Below are 10,750 nucleotides of genomic sequence, written 5' to 3' on the forward strand. Positions count from 1 at the left end.
TCTAATCCTGCAAGTTCTTTTAATGTTCCACATGCTTTGCTCTACTTCGATACATCAATCTCAGTTTACTGGGCATAAGTGCCCATGTTTGACGAGCAATATGCTGCTTTCAAATACTTCTTTTTTTTTTTTGTTACATTGTCTTTCACTATTCAACTTGAAGACAAGCTAATGGTGTGGGCCATTTTTCTATTTAGCTCTATTGTGAACGATCACCGAATAAGACCTTCTGTCCAAGTAATATGAACTCATTCTTACTCTCCACCTGCTGGAAAAACATTATTATCTTTCGTCAATTATTTTTGTTTTGGTCACGTACGGATGCAACCTCCCTTTGACACATCTTCGAATAAATTGTCCAACATAATCTTCAACTGTATGGCAGTAGATGTTATTACTTTATTTGTTATTAGTATTAAATCTTCGGCAAAAGGTTATTCATCATTTTTCAATAATTAAGTTAGGTATTACTATTGCTATTCAACCCACTGGAAACGCTCTTTAGGGCGTCATTGAACAGGATAGAAGATACAGGATCCCCCTACGTTTTACCTTTAATATATATATTTCATACTATTGTACTTTAAAATTTGATGATGAACTAGCATGAAGTGGGTATCACTATTAATTTGTTTTCTAACATGAGCAAAATTATTTATTAACCAAATTAAAATTAATTGATTCATAAAATAAGTTACCAATTGAAGAAAAAACCCATTTTATTTTGTCAAATAAGTTAAAAGAAAATTAATAACTACAAAGAGACTTTTGTGCCTCACTGTCAAGACAATATTTATTACATTTTGGAAGTTCATAAACCCAAATATGAACTGTGAACATCTGTTCTTGCTTCGCTTGCAAAGAATAAACGCGTTTAAAGATGTTTAAGAAGTTATGGAGGTTTGTTATGCCGTAAAATGTATGAAACATATAAGTATATATTTTTACTTTGAAGTTGATCCAACAAATGCTGGATGAAAGATGGTGGATGTACTGTAGAAGATATGTGAAGCACATATCTTTATATATATATATATATATCATACAAAAGATGGAATACATGCCCTTATGGCTCTTTCCATTACGTTAGGAAGGTTATTTGGGATACTATAGAAGAAGAGAAAGGAAAAACACTTATTGAATCTCTCTCTCTTTCCAGAAATCCCTTCTTCAATATCCAGGCCAAAATGTTTCTCGTTGGAGGACTGGTTGCCTCTTCTGTCTTATAATATGATACCGATGTGTGCCTGACCACAGTCCTTTCGAAACGCTCAGTCATTCTTCGTGAAACGCAAAAAACAACTGTTTCAACCTTATCATTAAGTGGGAATATTGTCATTACTCTAAAAGAAGAGTATCGATTTAAATTGTAATGAGTAATTTTTATTAAATATACTTTTGGTAGTAGCTAAAAAATCGTGTGAATTGTAAGTGGGCAAAATCAAGCAGAATGAAATTAACCATCATACAAATGTCCTACCGTATAGTTTTCATAAAATAACCTATAAATAAAAACAAATCTGATAGGCACACTCACAGGACTTTTTTCTACTATAATTCTCTTGATGCTAACTATGGGGAACATTACAACTTACATTTTAAAATGCCCAAAACGAATTCCCCCACAGAAAATCTATTGAAAGAAAAACTTTGATTTATATAAAAAGTTTAGAGAAGATCTTAGGGAAATTTTTGGGATAATCTCACAGAAAAATATAAAAAATGCATTTGGTTGACGTACTGTTTAAGAATTTTCTACTAATTAGGAATTTAAACCGAGACATTTAATTTTTCTTTTAATTATGTATTAAGGTTGGAGACTGGTACAACTCTTATAACAATGGATATTTTGAATAGGGCTCTCAATGGCTTTTAAAATTGTTAAGCATGAATGGAAATAGATATCCAAAAGCTTGCCTTGAGCAACTCAGGAACTACGCCTAAAGTTCATAATTTACCTCTCAGCTTTGTTCATAATTGGTTCCTCTCAGCTTCCCATTTTGTTGCAGAGTGTAGATCAAGCATATTTCTTGTTTATAGATGATCCCGTTGTTTTTAAGAAAATAATCCCTATAGTACTATCCAAATATAAACTTTATTTAATGAATGTAGATATTGAATCTCTTAAAAGCTCCAATTTTAGTCTCTACCATTGTGACTATAGTTTGCCAACTCAAAAATACCTTCTACATAAAGTACCGTTAGCAGTAACAAGAGTACAATTAAGAGCTTCAGGTCAATACAGTATTTCATTAAACATCAGTAACAATAAGTATATAATCAATCCAAAAATTTTCTGTCAATTTTGTGATTTGAAAGTGTATGGAAGATTTGCCATATAATATTGTTTATTTTGTCCAGCGTATTTCTCAATTAGACAGAAATATTTGGATGTTCTTTTTGTACTCTCTGTTAGGATCAAATGATAAATTTATTATGGATTATGTTTTTATTTATTTAAAAGAATGTCAGAGAAGAAGAGCCCAACTTTATTGATTTAAATTGTACGTAATTTGCCTATTTAATCTTAATTTTATGTTATCTATAGTTTATTCAGTTTCATTTATATTTTTTATTACTATTTACTTAATGAAAGTTTCTTTCTTTACTTATTATGTTTTTTTTTTTGGAAGTATTAGTTTTCTTTTGTATTAATGAGCTCAACTCTTTGTGGGTGATTGCGCAAAACAAATAAATAAAATTAAGGCACTGAAACCACTAAAACTGTTGAACTAATGTATTCTTGATTTTTTTTTTTTTTTTTTTTAAGTTTATTTACAGATTTTATCGTCGCAGCAGCTTCGAAAGTTTATTGCTTCGGCTTCAATTGTGTTTCTGTTTCGCATTACGTTTACTGAGTCTGGAAACCGTTCAAGAATTCAATGAACATGCATGCTTCGAAGTATAAAATCAAAGATTATTATCCAATACTGATGAAAAACTGATTTCTCAATAATATCCAAACACCGGAATATCAAAGTATAAAAATGGAAATTTCAGCTTATTGAGTTTTGCTGACTTCACATCAAAAAAAAAAAATATGCAGAGCTACAAAATAAAAACCATATTTCAGACTCAAGCATTCTACAAGAATGGAAACGAGGCAAGAGAAAACAGATATTGCACAAAAATGTATTCTGTTCACCAACACATTATCTCTCTCTGTGTTTTTGCAGGATAAACAAATATTAGAATCTTGGATTTCAGGATATATACTATGTTTGGAATGCAAGCTTGATCACGCTACTTAACTGTAACATTTTCATTTTAGTACAAGTGAGGGCTGATCGCTGAACACAGTTATTTATAGCCATATAGAATGGAGAATATCCACCTTTTATGAGGGAAACCGGGCCATTTCCTTGAAGCACAACCATTTCTCGCGGCCATCAAGAATCTCTCCGACCAGAGTAGGATAGGCAGTCTTGTCCAATGTGATTTACAAATATTTTACAACCCTCCACGCGCGCACGTGGGACTCTCAGACCTGAGTGAATATTCTCATCTGATTTATTGGAAGCGCTAAACTTACCCACCTCCAATCCGGCTGTTATGTAAATTCGTATCAGTTGTAGTGCAGTAGAGAAGTGAATCATTGCACTCAGGTAAGGCGCGCTTTCTTTTCATTTATCCTGATGTGCGGTGTGACCCAGGTGCCATCTACTTGTACTTTATTTTGTCAAGAACAGTATTGAGGGTGCATGCAAAGATGGCGGCCCCCATTCTGCATAATTATTTTTTATTGTACGTAACAGAGTGGCCAGACACCAAGTTTGTTTTCAGATATGACGCAAAAAAATAGCAAGTAAAGTAAATAATTCTTCAACTTTCAGAACAGAAAAAAACAAACAAATCCGAAATTGAAACAAAATGTACTTATACATATACAGTCGAACCTCTCAATACCGGACACTGGCGGGGTAAAGCAAAGTGGCCGCTGTTTGGAGGTGGCCGTTAGGAGGAGGTAGGCAAGTTTCATAATGAAAAATATGGGTTTTTTTTTCCAAACATCTATTTAAAAATTGTTTATTGTTAATAGATTTAAAAACGTACACAATTGCATAATTATTTAGCTATATGATGTGCATCAAGTTTTTCTTAATTATCCAAAAAAATTATCAAAAAACTACATATTATTGACCTAATTAATAGTTTTTTTAACAATTTTTATAATAATCATCACATTTATTCATAACAATAATAATTGATGGTAAAATTATTATCATACTATAATCTATTATTAGAAAAATAGAACAAACCTTTCGGCAAGTCGACGATGACTCCGATTTGGTTTTTGCAAAATCTTCCAACACATTTATTTTCTCTTCTAGAGTTAACCACTTTCGTTTGAGAGACATATCGGAAAAAATAATATTGTTCGTCCAAAGTAATATAGAAAAATGATTAAAATGGTACAAGATGTATGGAGCTTATAGAGGAAACTTTAGGAAAAACCAGAAAAAAAAAGACAAAAACTTGAGAGGGGATAATTATTTTTATCACCGCGTCAAACGAACTTTTAATAATAAGGTGGACGTTGGTGGGAGTTGAAACATTTAATCCGTTCCCCAGAATCAATGTCCGCGGTCGCTATGTAGAGTGATCGTTAGACGGAGGTTCTTTTATATAGAAAGTGTACAGGGGTAAAACTGTCCGTAAATGGAGGTGGCCGCTAGTGAGAGTGTCCTTTATGGGAGGCTCGACTGTATTTAATATGAGTTGTACAATTCTTTTTAGTTTTGTCTAGTCGTCTAACTTGCTTTTATATTGTCAAGAACATTTTTTTTATTATTTTTTCAGTTTGATTTTCAAATAAAATTGATTTTGATCTATAATACATTTGTTGGACACAGCATAATTTATAATTTTAAAGATTTATACGACAAAAATAGCTGCATTGTTAAATTTAGTATTGTGATATTCCGGGAAAAAATAGAGTTTTAAATTTAACTTTTTCATTTCTTCCAAATTAAATGTTGCATTGACAAAAAAATCAAGGTCAAAAGATCAAACGCAAATATAATAAAAATTCCAATCAGCATACTTGCAATCTGGCTGAAAAGATTAAAATTACAGTTACGGGTTTAATGGGTTTTGTGGACCCATGTGGTGGGTGTTCATTTTTTTTTTAACTTGATCAAAATTTTCTTGAAAATCTAGATATTACATTTTCCTTGAAAATATTATGAATTAATCACTAAAAACAAGTAAAATTTTCGACTTCAATCGAATTTCCTCCATTTAAATAGATCCACTTTAATTTCGCTAAAAAAAAATGATAGTTCTACTCTTTTTTTATGCTGCTGCGATGGAATGATGTGCCTGCCAGCAATATATTGGTGCTTTAAAGTCGACATAAAGGAGATTTATTATTATTATTATTATTATTTCATTCTGATGTGAAATTTGTGTGCATGGTGATGAAATGAATTCACTGAAATGTTTGTGAATTCGCTCTGCATAATAATAATACAATATTTATTCAAATAATAGTTTAGGAAAGGCGTACAAATTTACATACCTTTCGAACCTCTTTTATTTTTTCTCAACTTCCAAATATCATTATAAAATAAAAGGCAAAAATTTCTGATTATGGTTTAGGCTAATAGAAAAATTTTAATTCGTTGAATCTTGAAATGGTTCTTTTTAACATTCTCTTCTTCAGATTAAACCAAGTTTTAGCTTCCTTTTTTTGGCGCTTCGGACCGCTTTATAAAAGAAAAATCTTTGCTCCAAATTGATGGATCAAACTCCTGATAAAAATCCGAAGCTGATAAAAATAAAGAAAACATGCCTGCTAAATAGATAACATCGAACAAAGTAATTCATTAAATTCCTTCTGTAATTTACACTTTTTTTATCAAGCAAACCAATAAATAAAAATAATATTTAATAATTAATAAGATATAAACTATTGCTGGGAATTTTTTTTTTTTTTTTTTGCGTTTATTTTTGCTACAATCAGCGCGTTAGCGCTATAAGTAACAGTGATAACAGGGTAACAACAAATAACAGAAGAATACGAGTGGAGAAGTTACCCAGTGGTAACACTCCAAAACAGGCTATTAGTCGCTCTCTTCACTTGAGAGGAGATCACGAGGCCACTGTCTCTTAAGGCGTCTTGTCGGGCTGTCAGGAAGAGTTCTAGAAGAAAGATTTTTGGCTAGAGGATTTATATGAGATTGCAGGCTGAAGTGGAGTTTTCGGTATCTTGTTTTAGCGACTTGTGTGACAAAAGGAATGTTAAGGTCAGTGTGTATAGTCAAGTTGGAGACATAAAAAGGAGCGTTTACAATAGTTCGAAGAATTTTAGATTGTAGAGATTGAATCCTTTGAAGATTGGAGCGTTTGGTTGAACCCCACAGCTCTATTCCATACGCCCAGATGGGTTTTAAAATAGCTGTATAAATTAGTCTTTTGTTGTCCAGAGAGAGCTGGGAAAATGAAAAAAAATTTCAAACTTTTGAATAAAATAGTAATTTTTACTAATATTTATTGGGGGTTCCTAATTTATATGCTACAAAGATGTGAAAGAAGCAAAGATTTCTGTAAGTTGATTAGTGATTAGAGTTTGTAAAGATTTCTTGAACTGCTTTTACAATAATGTTAACCAACATCCAGTCCTTGAATTATTATTTAAACGCGAATGTCACCTGCTCGTCATTTAAATCTAAATCTAATATGAGTTGTGTGAAATGTGTGACAACAAGTGCCATTTGAGTGTTCAGTTATAATAATGTTAATGTAACCTAGCTCATTTTAACGGTTTATGTGACTAATATGTAGAGCAATCTAATTATAATCTACGGTCTTAATTTTGAAGACTTAATATGTGATAAGTAAATTCCTTTTGAAGGGAAATATTCCCAGCATAGTTTTTACTGCTCCTTTCGTGTCCTTCGATTACCTACTCAAGTATAGCACAGGTTATAAGAATCTTTCAACTTTCATAATACTGTATACCTCCCATGTATGACCATATCTTAAACATTTGCTATTCTGGTGTTCATTTAAATGTCGATTTTTAAAAGTTAGGTTGAGTCAACATAAATTTCTGCATGCAGATATCTTAAAGATGGATATTTCTTAAAGAAGGGAGATGACTTTCAAACATTCAACTAAACCATTGTTTATGAAGCCATAGAAAGCAAAGATAATATTTAATCTCTTGTTGCCAGGTGCGTAGAGTCCTAAATAATCATATTCATAATTGATAGTTCTAAGATTCTGTATTGGTTATTCGGATACTTTAAGGCCTAATTCTTTGGGCTTTGAAGAAATTGTAAAATTTAAAAACCTGAGAATTACAGAGGAATTTGTTCACACCAAAGTATTTTTAATTCAAGTATAATGTTCTGAGGAAGCAAGAGTTGAGAGTAGATTTATATGGTCTGCAAGAGATCCATGGGAACTTTAGTGTTAGCCTACAAGCAACGTACTTAAAAATGCAAACAAGGTTTTCCATAAATGTTTTTGTCCTACGGGCAAGATTGGCTGGTACGAAGTTCTACTGAGAACTTTGCGGCACAATAGAACGTCTTAAAAGTGCAGTATTAAAGCAAAGTAGCCCAACTTGGAGGAATCATGATTGAATGAAAACCTCGTTATCAGAGGTAGACAAAAAATATTTATTATCAGCTGCACGCCTAAGTTTACCATAAAATTATTCTAACCTAAAAGTCAACAAGAGCTGGCTGAAGGTTTCTTTCAAATAAGCAAGCAAATGCGTTGCCTTGTATCTGGCAATGAATAGTCCGCACGGTTTTTGTCAGAGTCTATAAATACAGCTGGCACTTTTTGTATAAAAGTAAATAGCATTTATGGCTCAGTGTATATGGTTTTTAGGAAAGGAATAACTGATTCTTAACCGCTTAACTAATTAGTCGCTTTCCAACCACTTTATCTAATTAATCAGATTGGATCGCAGTTGCCTTAATTAGGAACCTACAATGCAACCATAGCGGTGGAGTGGCTACTTCTTTATCTAATCCATTCTCGAATTTTCTTCCAGCAATTGCAATATAAATAGAACAATTAAAAACGGTTAACAGTAGTTTTATAATCTGTAATGAATCATCTCATAGAGAAATATCATTTTATTTGTTATTGATCACTAAATAACAGTAGTTTTATAATCTGTAACGAATCACCTAATAGAGAAATATCATTTTTCTGGAACCATTTAGGGAAGTTCTCATTACTCAATTAAAATCAGCTGTGTAATGCCCAACTTCCCACACTAGTGGGGATAAATTCCCATTAGTGTCACTTTCCTCACTAGTGAGTGGAAAAACTTTATTGTGCTTCCTTGATATAAGAAGTTTTGTTATTAACATAAATATTTTCTGCAAAACTTTAATAAGCTTATTTAACGTAACTAAATAATTAAAAAACGAATATTAAAAAATTAAATTAAAATTGAAAGGAATATAGAAATAAAAATAATACTTTAATAAATGATTAGATATTTTTAATTATAACAGTTAAAAAGGTTATAGTGTTACCTTATAGAAATTTAAAATGGATTCTAGTGATTCCTGTTTAGAAAACACTCCTCCATCAATAAAAGAAACAGCAGAAAATGTAATAAGTAATGTAAAAATGTAAATAATTGTAATATAACAATAAATGTTTATAATAAATAAATTACTTTTTGTAGACTGTAAAAATGAAATTTTTAATTTTTTTTAGTTAATAAATCTAATGGTTGCAGAAAAAATATAATATTTAACTCGAGTGTAAAGTATTTTCCTCACGCGAGGCAGGGTTTGTACGCACGAGCGAGCGAAGCGAGGTACTACTTTCCACACTTGTTAAATAAATAACTATTTATTTGTTATTGATCACTAAATTAACAGTAGTTTTATAATCTGTAATGAATCATCTAATAGAGAAATATCATTTTATTTATTATTGCTCACTAAATTAACAGTAGTTAACAGTAGTTTTATAATCTGTAACGAATCATCTATGAGAGAAATATCATTTTATTTGTTATTGATCACTAAATTAACAGTAGTTTTATAATCTGTAATGAATCATCTAATAGAGAAATATCATTTTATTTATTATTGCTCACTAAATTAACAGTAGTTAACAGTAGTTTTATAATCTGTAACGAATCATCTATTAGAGAAATATCATTTTATTTGTTATTGATCACTAAATTAACAGTAGTTTTATAATCTGTAATGAATCATCTAATAGAGAATTATCATTTTATTTGTTATTGATCACTAAATTTATAAAATTTAAATATTTATTACTTTCTAAAACTAAGGATTCCTTGTATCAGTTTATGGTATTTTATAGCCACTTTAGGGAGTCATATAGTATAGGTGTATAGGTGGACGATAAAAAATTGTAGGAAATGTTTCCGTATCATTTAGCAAAGAAGATTCTCTCTAGGTAATCTAGCGAATCGTTCTATATACAGCGTTCTTTAGCATGCGTCCTCTCACTGGTGGGGTAGCTTCGGATTAAGAACCTACTGTACCATACCAGCAACCAATGCTCTAAAAATGGGCGTGAGGAATTCTAAAAAATAATTTAAAAAAAAAGAAGATAAAAATGCGTATAAATTAAAATTTTCTCAACTTCTTTTAGTAAGTTTTTATATTTAGCTTCATCTTTTAAGCTTTTCGTTAACATTTCCAAATGAAACATAATAATTTAATTTCCTAATAGAAATTAGAAGTTACTGCAGCTTTTAGTAGAATTAAAAGAACTGAGGGCCCCTAAAATTATATTATATTGCACATAAGTTGAAATTATTCAAAAATTCTTTCGCAATATTTTAACTAATTTCTTATAGCAACTTTTTCTAATCTATAGGGCGCACGGTTCTGTTAATCAGCGGTTATTCAAAATATCTTTTTTAATAACGACCAATATAAATGCCTTTTTTAAAAAAATATATTGTACGGAGCAGTCACTTGAGACCAGTGTAACAGAAGGTACGAGGGTCGTTTGAAAAGTCCGTGCAAAGTCAGAGAGATAGCACCACTGGCGCGTATCGAGGTTATGTTTAGTTAGTAGCATCTCTTGGAAGAACACACACCAAGTTTCAGCCAGATCGGTCTATTTCTTTATGTTTGGCATTCGTTTGAATCGAGGAAGTCGAGTGATTTTCAAAAAATGGACGAAAAAGAATTTCGTGTGTTGATTAAACACTACTTTATGAAAGGCAAAACGCCTCAGGAGAAGCTTGATAAACTTTATGGTGACCCTGCACCTTCAATTAGAATAGTTTATAAGTGGTTTCAAAATTTTCGGAGTGGCCATATGGGCACAAGTGACGCTGAACGTTCTGGACGCCCTGTTGAGGTTACTACTTCAGAAATCATTGATAAAATCCATGATATGGTGATGGATGACAGAAGAGTGAAGGTGCGTGAGATTGCTAGTGCTGTGGGCATCTCGAATGAACGGGTACATAATATTTTGCATCAACATTTGGAGATGACAAAGCTATCCGCAAGATGGGTGCCGCGATTGCTCACGCTTGACCAAAAACGAAATCGTGTGAAGTGTTGCAAGGACGGTTTGCAGCTGTTCCAGAAGAATCCGCAGGACTTTAAGCGTCGTTTCGTCACTGTAGATGAAACATGGATACATCACTACACTCCTGAGACCAAAGAACAATCTAAACAATGGGTTACCAAGGGGGAATCTGCGCCAAAAAAGGCGAAGACCGTTCCTTCGGCCGGAAAGATTATGGCGACTGTCTTTTGGGATTCGCAAGGAATAA

General features: G+C 31.9%; 1 protein-coding gene across 1 annotated transcript in view; it reads left to right on the forward strand.

Annotated features, from left to right (window-relative positions):
• LOC141457327 (uncharacterized) overlaps positions 1-10,750 on the forward strand; it is a 315,830-nt gene that overhangs the window by 24,319 nt on the left and 280,761 nt on the right. The gene's annotated exons all lie outside the window — the stretch shown is intronic.

This window comes from Rhodnius prolixus, unplaced genomic scaffold (assembly GCF_049639745.1).
Source record: "Rhodnius prolixus isolate KJV_2025 unplaced genomic scaffold, Rpr scaffold_10, whole genome shotgun sequence".
NCBI classification, from domain to species: Eukaryota; Metazoa; Arthropoda; class Insecta; order Hemiptera; family Reduviidae; genus Rhodnius; species Rhodnius prolixus.